Source organism: Arvicanthis niloticus, chromosome 2 (genome assembly GCF_011762505.2).
Source record: "Arvicanthis niloticus isolate mArvNil1 chromosome 2, mArvNil1.pat.X, whole genome shotgun sequence".
In the NCBI taxonomy this organism is placed as follows: domain Eukaryota; kingdom Metazoa; phylum Chordata; class Mammalia; order Rodentia; family Muridae; genus Arvicanthis; species Arvicanthis niloticus.
In genome coordinates this window covers 93137569-93155213 of record NC_047659.1, presented here as the reverse complement: position 1 = coordinate 93155213, position 17645 = coordinate 93137569, and the positions used below count along the sequence as shown (strand labels likewise).

The following is a 17645-nucleotide window of genomic DNA, read 5'->3' as shown; positions in this document are numbered from 1 at the left end:
TAGATGGATAATAAAAGAATTAAGACTTTCTATAAATCAACAGAATTCTGAAGTATTCTGAAGTAAATAATCAATCTCAAATCCAAGAAAAGATAAGCCCTTCTTAAGAGAGACAGGAAACAAGCATGAGTTCTTCTGTAAAACAAATGAAGAAATAATTATGCCATAAAAACAAGTGAGAAAAATCTAAAATTATTTTATTCAAATATCAGAATTAATCTTTTATTTACAAGTTTTTCAATAAATTTATTTCAAATGTTTTTAGAAATTAGAAATACATAAAATTATTCAGGATTTTAATTTTTAATTTATTTATGTGTACAGTTGTTTTGCTTTTATGTATATATATAAGTGTATGTACATATATGTGTGTATGTATGTGTATGTGTGTATGTATATGTATGTATATATGTGTGTGTATATACATACATATACATACACACATACACACCATGTGCATGCCTGGTGCCTGAGGTCAAAAGAGAAGTTTGGATCCCCTAGAACTAGAGTTATGGATGGTTATGAACCACCCTGTGGATGTTAGGAACCAAACTTAAGTCCTTTGCAAGAGCAACAAAGGCTCTTGACCACTAAGCCATCTCTCCAGTCCCTAAAAATATTAATAAATTGGATGAACATGGGCTAGCATGAGCACACATTATAGATCTGTGGTGCTGGAGCAACCTCTATTGTGGGAAACAGAGTCCAAACCATTAAACAGAAGGGAAGGAAAGCAGATGCTCTGAACTGCCACCAGCATCGCATGCACCAGGTGCTTACACTGAGGCAGAGAGAATAAACAAAAGTCAAGAGCCGTTCAGAAAGCAGAAACTTTCCCACATTCCAAGTAGGATTCTGAGCAAAAGCAACAAGAAAACTTAATTAAGTCAATGATGCAACACAACTGACCCAAACACCTTTACTTACAGCTCCCAAAATCCAATTTTCCAAATAGATTCTACCAGTGTTTACTTTGTATCCATAATATTTAGTATTCAGTAAAATACTCCAAGAGTTGGCCAGACAGCTCAGTGGGTAAAAGCATTTGCCACACAAACCTGGCAACCTGAGTTCAAGCCTCAGAGCCCACATATAAGTAGAAGGAGAGAAATGACTCCATGAAGTTGTCTTCCGGCCTCCACAAATTCTGTGTCATGCTCCCTCAACACAGACACACAGACACACAGATACATCAGTAGCAAATGCAACCAACTGTCAAGAAAGCCCACAAAGACTGAAGAACTCAGACTGGGAGTGGGGCTTCAGCTCAGGTAAACAGCTAGCTGATAGTGTGGTAAACAGCTGTAATCCTCCAGCACTCAGGAGGCCAAGAGTAGAAGGATCAGAACTTCCAGGCCAGCCTGAGACATAGCAAAATTTGTCTCATGTATAAGGTTCTAAAACTGTAAAATGGAGGGGAATCAATGAAACCATAAGCTAACTTTTTTTTTTTTTTTTTTTTTTTTTAGAACAGATCAGTAAATTGGTAAACTACTGGCAAGAATAAGGGAAAGGGTACAATACCAATATTGGGAATGAAAACTTGAAAATAACAACAGAGCCTACATAGAATTATGAAGAATTCCAAACTCTTTATATTAACCAATTCAGATGAAATGGCCAAATTCCTCAAAAGATGAGTCACAACCAAGGGATAGCGTGCAAACAGCTATAATCTCAGCACTCAAAAGGCCAAGGTAGGAAGATTAGAACTTCCAGGTCAGTCTGAGACATAACAAACTTTGACTCAAAACAAACAACAACAAAAATCACGAAACCTTAACACGATGATAAATAGGCTGATTAGCCTCATATTTAAAATTGAGTATATAGTAAAAACCGTATGTAAAATACAAGGTGACTTCACTACAGAAACCAACACTTAATATATTTTTATTAAATGTGTATAGGTATTTTGCCTTCATGTGTGTGAGATGATGATGTCAGATCCTCTGGAGCTTGAGTTACAGGCACTTTACCTGCCTAACGACGGTGCTGGGAAATTAACATAGGTATTCTCAAGAGCAGTAACACTCTAAACCACTGAACCATCTCTACAGCCTGCCATACAATTTCTCTTTATAACACTTAAAAATATATAATAACAAAATAAGTATGTGTGTGTGTATATCTACATCTCCCTTAACAGAAGACTGGGAAATGATCGTTCTTAGTAAAATAAATCTAGTACCAGCGAATGAAAATGATAAAATACAAGAATAGTACTTTAAGTCCAAGAACTTGAGACATAAAACCAGCATAAAACATTCATTTTTTTCAACATAAATTTGTTTTGTAGTTACCCACTGCCCAGGTAACTAGAGTACAGGAGAAAAGTGTTGGTGCTGGAGGAAGTCTTTCGAAGGTTCACCATCAAGTACAACATTAATTCTGCCAGGTTTTCTAAACTACCATCTAAAAGTTCAGACTTATATCTCACCACTTCAAACTCAACCAAACTGAATTAAATTTTCTCATCCCATCCCAAAATATCTTCTTCCTGTTTTATTTTTTTTCTCCTATACTCATCCACGTAATCAACCAACCAAAAAAACCCTAAACTCCATCGACCACCTAGTTGTGACACCTTGCCCTTATCCCCTATAATCAACTATGAAATATGGTTTTTAACCTCTAAAATTAATTTTTCAGTCTTTCCTTTTAAATCCATCCTCTGAACTACACAAGTTTGTCTATTCCTCTTACTAGGTTTCTCATCAACTGCTTTCCAATAAAAATTAAACTCTAAAATCTCTGGCAAATACATCACCCTAAAATATGTAGTGTGTGTGTGTGTGTGTGTGTGTGTGTGTTACAAATATATGGAGGTGTGTTCATGTGTGCTGATGAGCTTGTGAGGAGGACAGAGGTAGACACCAGTTATGTTCCTCAGTCTTTCTGCATCTTAGTCTTATAGAACCTGGAGCTCACAGTCAGCACCAGCAATCTACCTGTATTAGTTCCCCAGAAGGTTTCCAGGTGCAGTCTTTCTTCATTGTTATTTGCTGTCATTCTCTGTACTGCAGTAATCATAGCTGCTGACACTCTGTGCTCTCTACCTACATTTCTGTTCTCTTTACCACAACTATCATTAAGACTAATTACCTAGTTATCCTCACTGTTTTAAAACTCAGCCCAAGTATCATATAACTAATAAAAACCACCTCCACATCCATAAACTCCTGTAAACCCTGAGGTCATCTGTCACTTAGCTCTTACCAAATTAACAATAAACTAATCTGCTTCAATAGATTCAATCACACTTGACAAAAGTGAGTCCTCATGGCAAGGACCAGGAGATACATCTCAGAAGTTGAGCCCTTGCTAAGCATGCAGAAGCACTGCAAAGAACTAAAATCCCTTGAAGGCAGTGATCTAATTTATCACTTTAAGAACTTGGCACTCTACAACTCAGTCTTTGCTGAACTTAACCAATTTGTTTTTCAGATGAGAGAAAATTCTATCTCTGAACAATTGTCAGTACAGTAAGAATAGGGGAAAATTAATTAAAAAAAAAAAAAAAAGTTCCTTTCCTTTCTTTATCAGCTATTTCTGATATCTACCAAAGCTATAATTATTTTAAGATTTTCTTTATCATTCTGTGTGTAACCTTCAGGCCACTGCACACAACTTTCAGGAGTGTATTCTCTCCTTCCACCATGTGGGTTCACAGGCTCAAACTCACAGCAGTAATTATAAATCGTCTCGGATTACCAGATTACAATAATGGTCCAAGTATAGGACTGGCTTTACCTAAGAGGTTCCTTACAATGCAGCAATTCACAATAATTTAGTATGCATGTGTATGTATATGTTTTGAGACAAGATGTCACTCTGTATCTCAAGTTGGCCTCAAACTTGGAGTGATCTCCCTCTCAGTGCTGAGATTATAGGCATGATCTTGCCTGGCTCAGCCCTCTACCAAAAGGTAAAATTTATGTATAGTAAGATGCAATAATGTGCCATGTAGACTTGGAGACTGAGCTCAGATTGTCAGGCCTACCTGTTTGAGCCATTTTACTGGCACAGTATTTTCTCCAGGATGCTGGCTAGACAGAGCCTAGCACACTAAGGCAACTATTTTCCCATGAATCTACACCTCTAGCTTTTTATTTCCCAAATATTCTTTATTTGGGCAATCTGGGCTGGCCTTGACTTTTTTTTGCCTTTAAAGCTTGATTTGAAATCTTTTTACAGCTTTATCACCTGACCTTATTTTCTTCAATGTATATTTTGTCACTGTAACTCTACTGTCATTTATTCAGCAAACATACTTGTTTGAAAGAGAGTTCATTACATAGTCTTGGTAACTTTCTGAGAACCCTTCATGTGCAGCGTATCATTTCTCTTTCTAATATTTGGTAGAAATTAGTGCACTGACGGCCTCTGTGACAAATTTCCAACTAAGTTTATGCTTGTACCATTGTTGTGAATGGTACAACATAGGAACCCCTAGTCCTATACTTGGACTGTAATCCAAGACAATTTACAATTGCAACTATCTGCCTCAAAAATTGCTTGGGTCAGTGAGAGTAAGGGTGTGTGTTTGCCACCTGAATTTGAGCCTGTGAAACCACAGGTAAAAGGAGAGAACACATTCCTGAAAGTTGTCTTCTGATCCCCACAGGTATGTAGTGGCAAGCAGGCACTCCTATAAACATATACTCAGTCACACACATAATAAAAAAATTTTTTTTAAATAATTATAGCTTTGGTATGCGCATAACACACACAGTAAATGAATGTAAAACTTTTTTAATTAAAAAAATCTGTTTTAAAACAATGAACTTAATTTTGAAAGAATCAAAAAAATTGTTATCCACTAAATCTAAAATTCTAAGATCAACGCATACCCTATCTTAAAAATCATGACTCCTAAACATACATTAATATATCCATGAAAGAAAAAACTAAAAGTAATATACATTCTAGTACACCTAAACTGAAACTTATGTTCTACTGTTAGGTTTGTCCATTTTCTCTTTCCTACTTACCCAAGTCACTAAAGGAATTCAAAAGACTTCTCTACAACCTAATAAAAATAAATGGACAAGTAGTTTGAAGCAAGCCTGAGATACATTGAGATCCTATAGAAATGGCTATTAATAAAGTTTAAACCTAATTATTTCTAAAGTATTCAAATGCCACTTTCTACTATACTGTTTCATCTTTTTAAAAAAAAAAAAAAAAAAAAGTGTGCTGGGCGGTGGTGGCGCACGCCTTTAATCCCAGCACTTGGGAGGCGGAGGCAGGCGGATTTCAGAGTTCAAGGCCAGCCTGGTCTACAGAGTGAGTTCCAGGACAGCCAGGGCTACACAGAGAAACCCTGTCTCGAAAAACAAAACAAAACAAAAAACAAAACAAAACAAAGTGCTTGTCCTCCTATTATATTACTGCAGCCATTCTGAAAGCCTAACAGCGGGAACTCCAGCTCAGAGCACCACCACTCAAGTCAGTAACGGTCAGCCTCTTTCAATACATTATAGAAAGTGATGCATATCATGAAATATGGGCTCCTAATACAGAAAACTATCCTACTACGATTTTAGGTCAAAATTTTGTTGATGAACATGGGTTATGCCTGTGATCTAAGCACTTTTGAAGTGGAGCTAGGAGGATCAGAGAGAGAGGTTCAAGGTCAGCCCCTGCATACATGGAAGATTCAAAGCCTGTCTGCCCTGTCACCAAACAAAATAAAAAAGATTTATCCATAAAGTCTTATCTTGGAAGCCACACTTAAATCTCACCATTTCTTATTCTTCACAAAAATACCAAAGGATCCCTGGAAGCCTAAGATTCTCACCATATAAATTTTACTTTCATCATGTTTGTCTTACCTAGACAACACTCCTATATCCCATATATCTCCTGATCACAACCAGTATATAAAAATTTAACTTTCCAGGCTGGAGAGATGGCTTAGTGGTTAAGAGCACTGATTGCTCTTCCAGAGGTCCTGAGTTCAATTCCCAGCAACCACATGGTGGCTCACAACTATCTGTAATAGCAGTTGATGCCCTCTTCTGGTGTGTCTGAAGACAGTGACAATATACTCACATACATTAAATAAATAAATAAATATTTTAAAAGAAAACCTTAATTGTGGAAATAAATAACTTTCCTCGACAGGCAGTAGTACACACCTTTAATCTTAGCACTTGGGAGTCAGAAGCAAATGGATTTCTGAGTTTGAGGCCAGCCTGGTCTACAAAACAAGTTACAGAACAGCCATAGAAACCCTGTCTCCAAAAAAAAAAAAAAAAGGCAAAAGAAAATTTACCTTAATTTCACTGTCTTTGAACCCTCACTTATGTATAGTTTAACAAGGTCATCTACACTTATGAATAAAATACAATGATGTTTTATCTAAGAATTTGTAATTTGTTTTTAGACAGGGTCTCTTTATATAGCCCTGGCTGTCCTAGAACTTGCTATATAGTCTAGGCTAGCCTTAAACTCACATAAATCCACCTGCCTCTTCCTCCCAAAAATTTAGACTGAAGATGCATGTCACCATACCCAGCTGAATTTATAATTTTAAATGATGCACTTCAGAAAGAATTCCACAAGACTCAGTATATAGAAATGAAGTCAAGCATGGCATTTCTCAAGAAAATCTCAACCACCTAGGTCTACCTATAGGTAGGTTCAATAATAATTTAATACAATTTAAATTTAAAATGTATGTACTGAATACCTGTGGTACTGTATTCCTTTAGTCCCAGGACTTAGAAGGCAGAGATAGGAAGATCTCTGTGAGTTCAAGGCCAGCCTAGTCTACATAGCAAGTTTCAGGCTGGCAAGAGCTATATGTGGCCCTTTTTCTTAAGGAGGAAAAAAAAGCATATACTCAGACAAATATTAGTGAATACATCTGACTTAGGTTAGGGCATAAGGATGTCAGAAAAGTAAGCAAAAACTGAAGTCAAAAATAAGATTCATGCCTGTTAAATAGCCTAATTCTGGGACACAGTGGCACTCACCTTTAATCCCAGCACTCCAGGCTAAGGCAGAAGGAGACTGAGTAAGCCTGGGCTCTATAGCCAGACCCTGTCTCACTAAAAAACAAACAAGTATATAAATAAACAACTTCATTCTCAAAGTAATACAAATGACCCCCTGTACCCAACCCAGTTTAAAATGGCTTGGCAACTTTAATCTACTAATAAAAATTACTTAAGAGCACATCATGTATAAGGTCCTCTTTACACATTTGTATGTGACTTAAAGTATTTTTCTTCCCTTATATTTTCATAAAAACTTGATAAATTACAAATACAATAAGATGCTGCCCTTTTCAAACTCTGAAATTTGTTCTCTATATTCTTTATATATTTTTGATTCATCAATCAAAAGCATAGTGTATTATACCTAAGATAACACAATACTTTATCCATCAGCAACTGATTCTGTAGTTAGTTACAAGTCTACTGTCCAGTATATCCTTTCTGAACAGGTTCAAGTTTCTTTTAGGGGCAGGGCCTCATGTAGCCCAAGCTAGCCTCCAATTTGTAATATAGCTGGGGATGACTATGAACTTCTGATTCTTCTGCTTCCATCTCCCTGAGGTTACAAGCAGGAACCACCATAACCAGCTCATCTGGTGATGGGGATTTAGCAACCCAGGGCTTCCTGAATGCTAGGCAAGCACTTTACCAACTGCTACATATCCAGACAGATTTTGTTCAAATCATCCTACAAAGAAGCCATTTGATCAAATACCATCTTGGAATAGGCTAGGTTAATTTGGAAAAGATAAAACTTCACCAATCATCAATTTCCTAACAATGGGGGAAAAATAGCACCACCAATTCAAATGAAATGTCAGTAAGGCACTAACACTATGCAGAACAGAATGTTCTAAAACATACCCATCTTATTTGGTTTTCCGACACAATTCTATTATTGAAATACAACTACAGCACACATGAGAAAAAGACTATACCACTTGGCAGCTTTCACATCCTTTCAAATCATGCATAGGAGAGTATTAAGAATAGAGGGACTGGCCTGGCTGTGGTGGCAGATGCCTTTAATCCCAACCCTCTGGAGACAGAAGCAGGTTGGGTCTTTGTGAGTTCAACGACACCCTGATCTACAAAGTGAGTTCAAATACAACCAGGGCTGTGACACACACACAAAATCAAGTCTCAAAAAACAAAACAAAGAATATAGGGTCTAATTGAAAGTAGTAGTAACTAACTTGGGAAAAACCTACAATATTGAAGTTCTATTACCTACAAACTAAATTTTATCAAAAAACCTACCCCTGAAACATTGTTAAAACACAAAGAAAGCCTGCACTAGACATAATTTATCCCAATTCTTCTGAGTAACATAATTGGTCCCATTTTAAAATAAAATGACTCAACAAGTATTCAGTATGTCTAAACTTTCACTCCCCAAACCTCTAAATCAAGTAATCCTAGAAAAGCAGTGAGGCCCAGTTCACTACTAAAACTACTTCATATAAGAACTATATTTTACCTTGACTTTCTTTATGACCTTGGGCTAATAAAAACTATAATGATGTTTGCTTGTGCCTGCTTATTACTGAAATTTAATCCTAATATGTGAACAAGTGAAGTACTCTAGGCTGCACCTATGAAACAGAAGGCTACTGAATGAGAAATATTAATATGTCATATAAGCCATGTTTTAATCTTCATTTTTATTCCTGGTGGAAAACACCTATAATGCCGCAAATTGGACATGACCAAAACATTGAAAAAAATTGAGGAACTCTTTATTTAAAAGAAAAAGAGTAAAAAATAGCTTCCACATGCCATTTCGTGCTTTTATAGGGATAATTGCTGAACCAAAAACACAAATGTGTAAGTTGGCATTTGATGACTGGAAATAACAAGTAATCTACAATCTTAAAATTATGTAGATAAGCCTATCATTTCAAGGCACTAATTTGTATATGGATGTAAACGTAATCTTGGTATTGTCTTCGAAGCATGAGCAAGATAAATTCCTGCCTTGGAGTAACATCTTCTAAGGATATTCATCTCAGGAGCTTAGGGTAGTCTCCCAGCAGTGCATCTCAGTGGGTTTCCCTGAGGTACTCTCAGAGTGCTTAGCATCATTCTCACATTCAGCTACCACTAGGGCGAGAAGTAAATAAACACCATTTACTCATGCAATTATTTATCCCAGAATCCTGGTCAAGAACGCAAAGGTAAACTCATACGGACATACCCAAAGTAAACAGCATGTTAAATATAATTAAGATTCACCCTTAACTAACCACTATGAAAAATCAGAGGCCTCCTAAGTAAGCTGATTTTTACTACCACCACTTGATTTTAAAAAGTAGTAATGTCAACTCAACATTTTACCAGTACAGAAGACGGACATAAGTTCCAAGATCCCCTTTCCAGATTCTCAAAAGATGTTAGTAAGAGCTCAAGTAGAGAGAGCAACGCCCCCCTAGTGCACCCTACAAGAACGAAATACCGAAAACATTACGTGGGCCCACAAGAGGTTCAAAAAGGCAATCTAACTTAATTATCTATAAGGTCCACGGGGTCAGAGGCTAGGAACGTGAGATGGGATTGGGGGTGGGTAGCAAAGTGAAATCTAACCCCAGAAATCACAACACAGGCCTCAGCCTAAGAGCTGAAGCTGGCGGGAAGTGAGCTCCCTTGCCGTTCCCTGGGGAAAGTCCAAGCCAGAGCAGCTTCCACACAGTGGACGTACAAGGCGCCAACAGTGCATGCCTACGGACGTGCTGGAACCGCTGAAGGCTCGGCTAGAGAAGGGGAGGAGATCCCGGCAGACGGCCCTGAGAGAGGACTGAGCTTCGGAGCAACGGCAGCGTCTCGACCAAGGGAATTACCTTCACTATGACGACAGAAAAGTGTCCTCGGGCTCCGGCGATGGTCCCGACTGCGCAATAGGTGGTGTCTTTCCCGCTTATCCCTCAGCAGCAACAGAACCAGCTCCTTCAGCCAGTCGCCATTTCCCGCCTACCGACCTGCTGCACCGCACGGACAGGGACCCGGATGAAAAGCGGCCTCCCCGCGCAGGCGCCCTGGCTTCCTCCTCCCCCGCCCGCCACTATCCGGAGAGGCGGGAGGGAAGGAATGCGGGAGGCCTGGGCGGCAGCGGGGGTGGGGGAAGCAACTTTTACTTCCGTGAAGAGGCTGAAGTTTCTGCCGCCCTAGGGAACTCACCAGTGCGAATGCCTGACCAAAAGAAAACCAAGAAACAAAAAACAATGAAAAACGAGCACAAGGCCTTAGGGCCCGAGGAGTTAGACTGGACGCAGCCTCCAAGGGGGCTCGGAGCGTAGGGGACGTTTGTACTTCGGGGGCCTCCGTAGCGGGCTGCGGGGTGGTCGCAGGGGGAGTAGGGAGGAAAGCGTTAGCAGCAGAGGCGGGGACGCCGGGGGCGGTTTTCCCTCCCGCCGCTAACGGAACCGCCTAGGGCCAGGCGACGCGCAGAGCGCGCCCTGGCCCGGGAGGCGGGGTTTAAGAACGCGCCGCGCACCCGGCGGCCAGGGTTAGCGACTAGGAGGCGGTGGGTGGAGCCGGCGGAAAGGGGCGGTGCTAACGGCTTGGCGCGCTGGAGCGGCAGCCAGTACCTTGCGCTCCTTAAAGGCCAGACCCATGCTGGTCCTGGTGCTCTCGGAAGTTCGCGGAGTGTCCCTGAGGTTCTCTTCCTAGCTCACTTTTCTAGCGGGAACCTCTGTTGTCCTTGGACCTGTAAAAGAGACTCTTACCCTTCCCTTCCTCGCCTTGTGGGCGGTGATGCCGTACGCTTAAAACTGGGTTTTCACACAACTGTAGGCTCGATCTAGAATCTAGATGTTCTTAACTTTCTTGATGCTACGACCCTTTAATAGAGTTCCTCATGTATGGTGACCCCACCAACCATGAAATTATTTTTCTTGCTACTTCATAGCTGTAATTTTGCTACTGTTACGAGTCGTAATGTAAATATGTTTTCCCATGATCGTATTCAATCTGTGATTTGACCTCTTAAGGGTGGTGACCCACAGGTTGAGAAACGCTGGTCTAGATAGTGCTTTTGACTGAAATTCCAAGCTGTTCTCATTATTCTATAAGAAATGTTGATTGAAAACATGCTGTGTAAAAAGGATATATCTGAATTAGGAAAAGCATTCCCAGAGTTAACAGTCTACCAAAGAAAACAGGGGTAAGGGTGTGATAAAGTGAATTATAGACATGAAGTAATAATACACGTAGTAGGATAGCATGTGATTGTGCCAACGATGGGGTCTGGAGAGCTATCACAAGGCTTCCCTAAGTGAAGCATAAATTGGTGGTTGATTTTGTAAAAGTTGTGTTCTTAGAAAAAAAGTAAACAAGGGCTGGAGAGACGGCTCAGCGGTTAAGAACACTGACTGCTCTTCCAGAGGTCCTGAGTTCAATTCCCAGCAACTACATGGTGGCTCACAACCATCTATAATTCCCTCTTCTGGTGTGTCTGAAGACAGCGACAGTGTGCTCACATACACGAAATAAATAAATAAATCCTTAAAGAAAAGAAAGAAAGAAGAAACAGGAAAATCCCAAGACAGAATCCTGTTGAGCCACTACCTGTAGAAAAAGAGGAGGGAGAAGGGATGGCCAGACAACAGCAGGTGAGGCAGAAAGGTAAATGTAGAAGTGTAGAGTACTCTTGTAAATATCGTTTCTCCTTAAAATGTGAAGCAGGTGGGGTCAAGATCCTGTCAGAGCTGAGTCCTTTTACAATTTAAATCTTCCAAGCACAAAATTGTTTTCAGAATGGGCATGGTGAGACCTGCTAGGTAATCATAAGTCTTGGGATTACTGAGGCAAGGGATTGAAAAGTTCCAAATATCCTGGGCTGCGCAATGAGAACCTGGCTCCAAAAGAAAAGAAAGAAAAGGTAAAGAAATCTTTGAATAAAACATTGAGAGCCGATGGAATACTGAACACAGGACAAATTGAGAGTCCATACAATCATAGGTTCCTAAAAGGCTAACTGAAAATCAAAAAAAGTAAATAATGATTATCTAGTGCATATGATGGAAACCCAACAATGTAAACCCAACAATTATCCCTATTGAGTACTAAAATTATTTGTATATTTTTTTTTCATGTGTTTGTGTAGGTACACACATGCCACTGTTGAATGTGAAAGTCAGAAGACAATTCTTCAGTTCTCTTGTGCCACCTTGTGTGATTCAGAAATGACACTGACATCATTAGGCCTCCTCAGAACCTCAGATTAGAGATCTCTCTCACTCCTAAGACCTTTTTGTTTTTACATGTATGAGTGTTTTACTTGCATGTATACCTGTGTCTGGTGCCATTGGAGGCCAGAAGAGGGCGCTGAATCTTGTAACTCTGGAAGAATAAAAAAGCACAGAATCATGCATGTTTGAAATTACTTTTTGGAACAATTTAATTTTTATTTAAAAATAGGTTTGGGGTTCTGGAGAAGAGCCCTGGCTACTGCTACTGGCCACCAAGTTGAGTTCTCAGCATCCACATGGCAGCTAGAACTCCCACCAGGAGATCTGACACACAGGCATCAGGAAGCACCTGCACACACATATGTTGGGCCCTAAGATCCAAACTGAGGGATAGGCTCCCACAGAGGCATTCACAGACAGTGGACTCAATGCAATAACAACAGGTTTATACAAGTGCACTGGGGTTCCCTCGAATACAAGCAAGAGGAACCCCGACCTAAAACTAAGAGCAGTTTCTATACAGTTTAAGGGGTGGGCTAGAGAAACAGTGACTAGACACAATATGATTGGCAGAACAGTGTGACTTTTAGACTGATTGGTCTTTGGGGAATGGGGTGGCAAGGACCTCCCTTGTCTGTAAGTGGCAAGGGTTGGTCCATCCTGCAGAATGTGTCTACATGCTCTGGGCCTTCCCCATCCACAGGTGGGTTCCTTTCCCTGTGGTCTGTGGAATGTTAATCAGCCTCTCCCTTCTTCCCAGCCTTTCCCTTCTTCCTCTGAATGTTAATCCAGCAGGTGTCCTCTGACTAAGGAATGTGCTCCTCCCAGGATGTGTCCTGGGGCAGTTAATTTGTAAGTTTAACTGAAACCTGAGATTCTTGTCTAAACTGAGACCTGAAATTCCTACATTCCCCCCTTTTCTTGTAGCTGATTCCAATTTTGGAATCACAAGTTATCATGATCTTGGCACCTTGAGGGTGAGTTAGAGGTGGAGTAATTACCTATGAGTCCTCTAGCCTCATAATAAGGGAAGGTTGCATCATAACAGAACCAGCAAGCCTGAGTGGCCTCTGGGTTAGTAGAATTTAGTACCTCAAAAGCTTGCTCTATCATCTGGACCAGCCTGAGTTCTGACCCATCTAAATTTGGCTGAGTCTCATCTAATACGGCTTTCTGGGTTGGAAGTACCACGGGCCGGGGGGATTTGGTGGTTATCTGAGGGGGCCTGTGCTCTTACCATTAGGAGGTGGCAGTAGGACAGGATTGGGTCCTATTTCGGAGTAATCTGGGGCTTCAATCTTTAATAGTGAAAGTGAGTTCATAATCATACCCTTAACGGTACAGCCTGAGTCCCCATGTCCTTCCCTTCAACCATCTCATTGCAAACTCTTTTCCAGGTTTAGTAAATTGGATGGACAATGGGTTTCACATGAAGACAGTGCAGGGGCCTTCTCCTGTCCACCTCGCTAAATCTAGAGGCAAGACATTTCCAGCACTGACCTGGCCAGTACATTGATCTGCAGTTAGACCCTCTTGGGTAGCCACACGAGGGACATTAATCAGGTCCCAGGAGGACCTAGGGTTCTACCATGTATCTCCTGATGTTTCACAGCCCCAACTCTTAACAATAGAACTCTCCTATTCCTCCACAGGTGTGCTCTATCACTCTTGTTAACCCGTCATGGGGACATACATAAATGGGGATCTGTCTTAGTCTGGCTCTAAGGTGGGGGTGACTACACCCAAACCCCTTAACCCCCCCCCCTTCTCCACAAGGTTTGGGAGAGCATGTTCTTTTTCTACTACATTCAGGTAGCCCATACCCTCCAGGGTCTTTTCGGATGCATAATAATCAGGGATATCTCATGTTGGCAATCCTGTAGCCAACTGGCAGACATCTGGGGTGAGCGGGGGCCACCAGGTATAGGGGGGCCACTGTCTTTGAAACTGACCAAACAACATCTCTAGTTTGTGAGAGGACTTCCCATGTCAGCTTTTGGGGGGTATGAGGGTTAACCCCAAGGGCTAGTCTAGGCCTTCCCGCCAGGAACGGGATCACAGTCCAGATCACAAGTACCTCAGGCAGGATCATGTCAGTCACTCTTAGACTGTCTTTGGATCCTTATCTTGAGTGGGTTTTGAGTGTGCCAGACTATCCAGTGGGGCGATGGTCCCTCTGGAGCTGTGTTGCGGGCCCAAGCTACCCCACGCTTGGGGGCCAAAATGTCGCAGACCACTCTATCAATGTTGGAACCCACACTGCCAAAAGCCTTGGGGGCTAAATTGTTAGAGCCCGCATTGTCCCAGGCTGCTCCGGTCCTCAGGTCAGGGTTCAGCAAGAAAGAGAGTGAGGACAGACTCGAGAAATGGAGACCAGACAGAGTGTGATTCAATCCCATTTATTCTTCAGTCTCTCTTCTTCTCTCCAAGTTCCTAGTTCCTAGTCCCTAGTTCCTAGTCCCAAGACTCAGGTCCTAATCCCAGTCCTAAATTGCTAGTCTCTTTCCCAGTTCCAAGTTACTTCTTCCGAGTGTCTAGTCCAAGTGTGTCTAATAATAGTTGCCTGTCTTGAGTCTCAAGTGCCTACTCCCAAGTACAAGTATCTAATAATTTCTTCTGTCTGCCTCTCTCCTTTTCTATGTCTCACTTCTAAGCCATGCCTTTAAGTCACACTCTTAGGTCTTATCTCTAAATCACACCTTTAAGTCTCACACACCCAAGGGAAAATCCTGGGTATCTAAAACAAGATGTTATCAGCGTGTGCTCAGCTGTTGTAGGCTATTGTAAACAAGTCTCTTGTCAGGGTATATGGCTCAAGTTGGCTGCAAGGATGATAGCTGCCTTCTGTCGGCTCCCCACAGAGCTGGTTTCACATGAGAGGCATGAATCCAAGCCAATATTCTATCAACCTTCACAGCAGTGGGAGTGGTCAGCAACACCAGAAACGGTCTCTTCCACTGCGGTTCTAGAGTAGACCGTGTCTCCGCCCAGAACCTATGGGATGTTTCTGGGATCCCTGGTTCATAGGCATGGGCCAACAGGGTCCACACTTCTTTCTGCACTGCCTGAAGTCCTTTTAACCTAGCATACAAATCACTGTTACTATGACAAGTAAGTTCAATAACCTCTCTTAAGGTAGTTAGAGGAACGAGTGCTCCATACAGAATATCAAAAGGAGTTAAGTTAAACTTTGAAGGGGTATTTCTAACCCTAAAAAGAGCCAGAGGAAGGAGCACCACCCAGTCTGTACCAGCAGTCTCCATGGACAATTTAGTCAAGGTCTCTTTTAGGCTTCTATTCATTTTTTCTACCTGACCTGAGCTTTGGGGTCTATAAATGCAATGAAGTTTCCAATCAAACCCCAGGTACTTGGTCAATCTCTGACTTACCTGGGCAGACCCCTTATCTGAACCGATTACCTTAGGCACCCCGAACTGTGGAAAGATTTCTTCTAGGATCGTTTTCGCCACCATCATTGCTGTTTCTTTCTTTGTTGGAAAAGCCTCTACCCAGTCAGAGAAGGTGTAGGATGTAAGTCTGTCATCCGCTTGTTTACCTCACATAGGTCTTGCACCAGTCAGTAGTCGTTGGTACCTGGCTTCCATACTAGGAGCAGGGGTGTGTTCCATGTCGATTGACACCTCTTAAGTATCTCAGATCTAGCAATCTGAGGATATGAGGTCTAATTTCATCTTGGGCTTCTTTACTCATTGATACTGACAGACTGTTACCAGGGTGGCTAAGGCTTTCAGCTCTACATGGACTGCTGGCTGGTTCTTAGCCTCACCCATGCCTGCGGTTTCCACCCATGCCTGAGGGAACTGGTTCAGCCACCAGTCCATATGGGATTCTCTTTTGGGTGGTCAAAGAGGCGGTATTCATTCTCAAGTTTTACAGTCAACACATGTAACGCATTTCCTTGTCTGTCTTTTACTTGGGGGCCCTCTGGAAGAAAGTGGATCTGGGCTCCAATCTTTGCAAGCAGGTCCCTGTCCAGGAGAGAGTAGGGGCATCTGGAATGACTAAAAATGAGTGGGACACGTGGCCCACGCTGAGGTCCACTGTCCCTCAGGTGTTCCATGAATATTGTTTCTTGCCAGTAGCTCCCTGGACCCACAACCTCTTGCCAGACAATGAGCCCATGGTTTGTAAAATGACTGAATGTTGGGTCCCAGTATCCACCAGGAACTGGGTGGGCTTTTTTTTTCCACTCTCAGGGTTACCCTGGGCTCAGGGAGGAGGTCTAAGCCCTGTCCTCTTTAGTCACTGTCTTCACCCAGGGCTAGTATTTTGTGGCCTGGGGCTTCCTCTCGGGCTCAGCAGGGTCCATCCCCCCTTTTCTTCAGGCAATCTCGTGCCCCAACTCTTACAATAGAACTCTCCTATTCCTCCACAGGTGTGCTCCATCACTCTCATTAACCCGTCATGGGGACATACATAGATGGGGATCTGTCTTAATCTGGCTCTATATCTTCTGGGTATATGCCCAGGAGTGGTATAGCTGAGTCCTCAGGTAATACTACGTCAAATTTTCCGAGGAGCCAAGAGACTGATTTCCAGAGTGGTTGTATCAGCTTGCAATCCCACAAACAATGGAGGAGTGTTCCTCTTTCTGCACATCCTCACTAGCATCTGCTATCACCTGAGTTTTTGATCTTAGCCATTCTAGCTGGTGTGAGGTGGAATCTCAGGGTTGTTTTAATTTGCATTTCCTTGATGACTAAGGATGTTGAACATTTCTTTAGGTGCTTCTTGGCCACTTGATATTCCTCAGTTGAGAATTCTTTGTTTAGCTCTGTACCCCATTTTTAATAGGGTTATTTGATTCTCTGGAGTCTAATTTCTTGAGTTCTTTGTATATATTGGATATTAGCCCTCTATGAGATACAGGATTGGTAAAGATCTTTTACCAATATGTTAGTTCCTGTTTTGTCCTATTGACAGTGTCCTTTGCCTTATAGAAGCTTTGCAATTTTATGAGATCCTATTTGTCTATTGTTGATCTTAGAGCATAAGCCATTGGTGTTTTGTTCAGGAAATTTTCCCTTGTGCCCATGTGTTTGAGGCTCTTCCCCACTTTCTCTTCTGTTAGTTTCAGTGTATCTGGTTTTATGTGGAGTTCCTTGATCCACTTGTACTTGAGCTCTGTACAAGGAGATAAGAATGGATCAATTTGCATTCTTCTACATGCTGACCTCCAGTTGAACCAGCACCATTTGTTGAAAATGTTGTCTTTTTCCCACTGGATGGTATTGTCAAAGTTCAAGTGACCATAGGTGTGTGAGTTCATTTCTGGGTCTTCAATACTATTCCATTGATCTTCCTGCCTGTGTTTGTAACACCACCATACAGTTTTTGTTTTGTTTTGTTTTTTATTACTATTGCTCTGTAGTACAGCTTGAGGTCAGGGATCATTTTTAACATTTTTTTTTTTTTTTTAATCTGATGGTTC

General features: G+C 41.5%; 1 protein-coding gene across 2 annotated transcripts in view; it reads right to left on the bottom strand.

Annotated features, from left to right (window-relative positions):
• Ctdspl2 (CTD small phosphatase like 2) overlaps positions 1-10083 on the bottom strand; it is a 52947-nt gene extending 42864 nt beyond the window's left edge. The window contains exons 1-2 of one of the 2 annotated variants that reach the window (XM_076929626.1): positions 9845-9980; positions 6984-7058 (exon numbers count right to left, since the gene is read on the bottom strand). The gene's annotated coding sequence lies outside the window, so the exon portion shown is untranslated. Of the gene's footprint in view, positions 1-6983; positions 7059-9844 lie in introns of both variants that reach the window. The other variant, XM_034494578.2, reaches the window with a different exon arrangement.
• Between the last annotated feature and the right edge of the window lie 7562 nt (positions 10084-17645).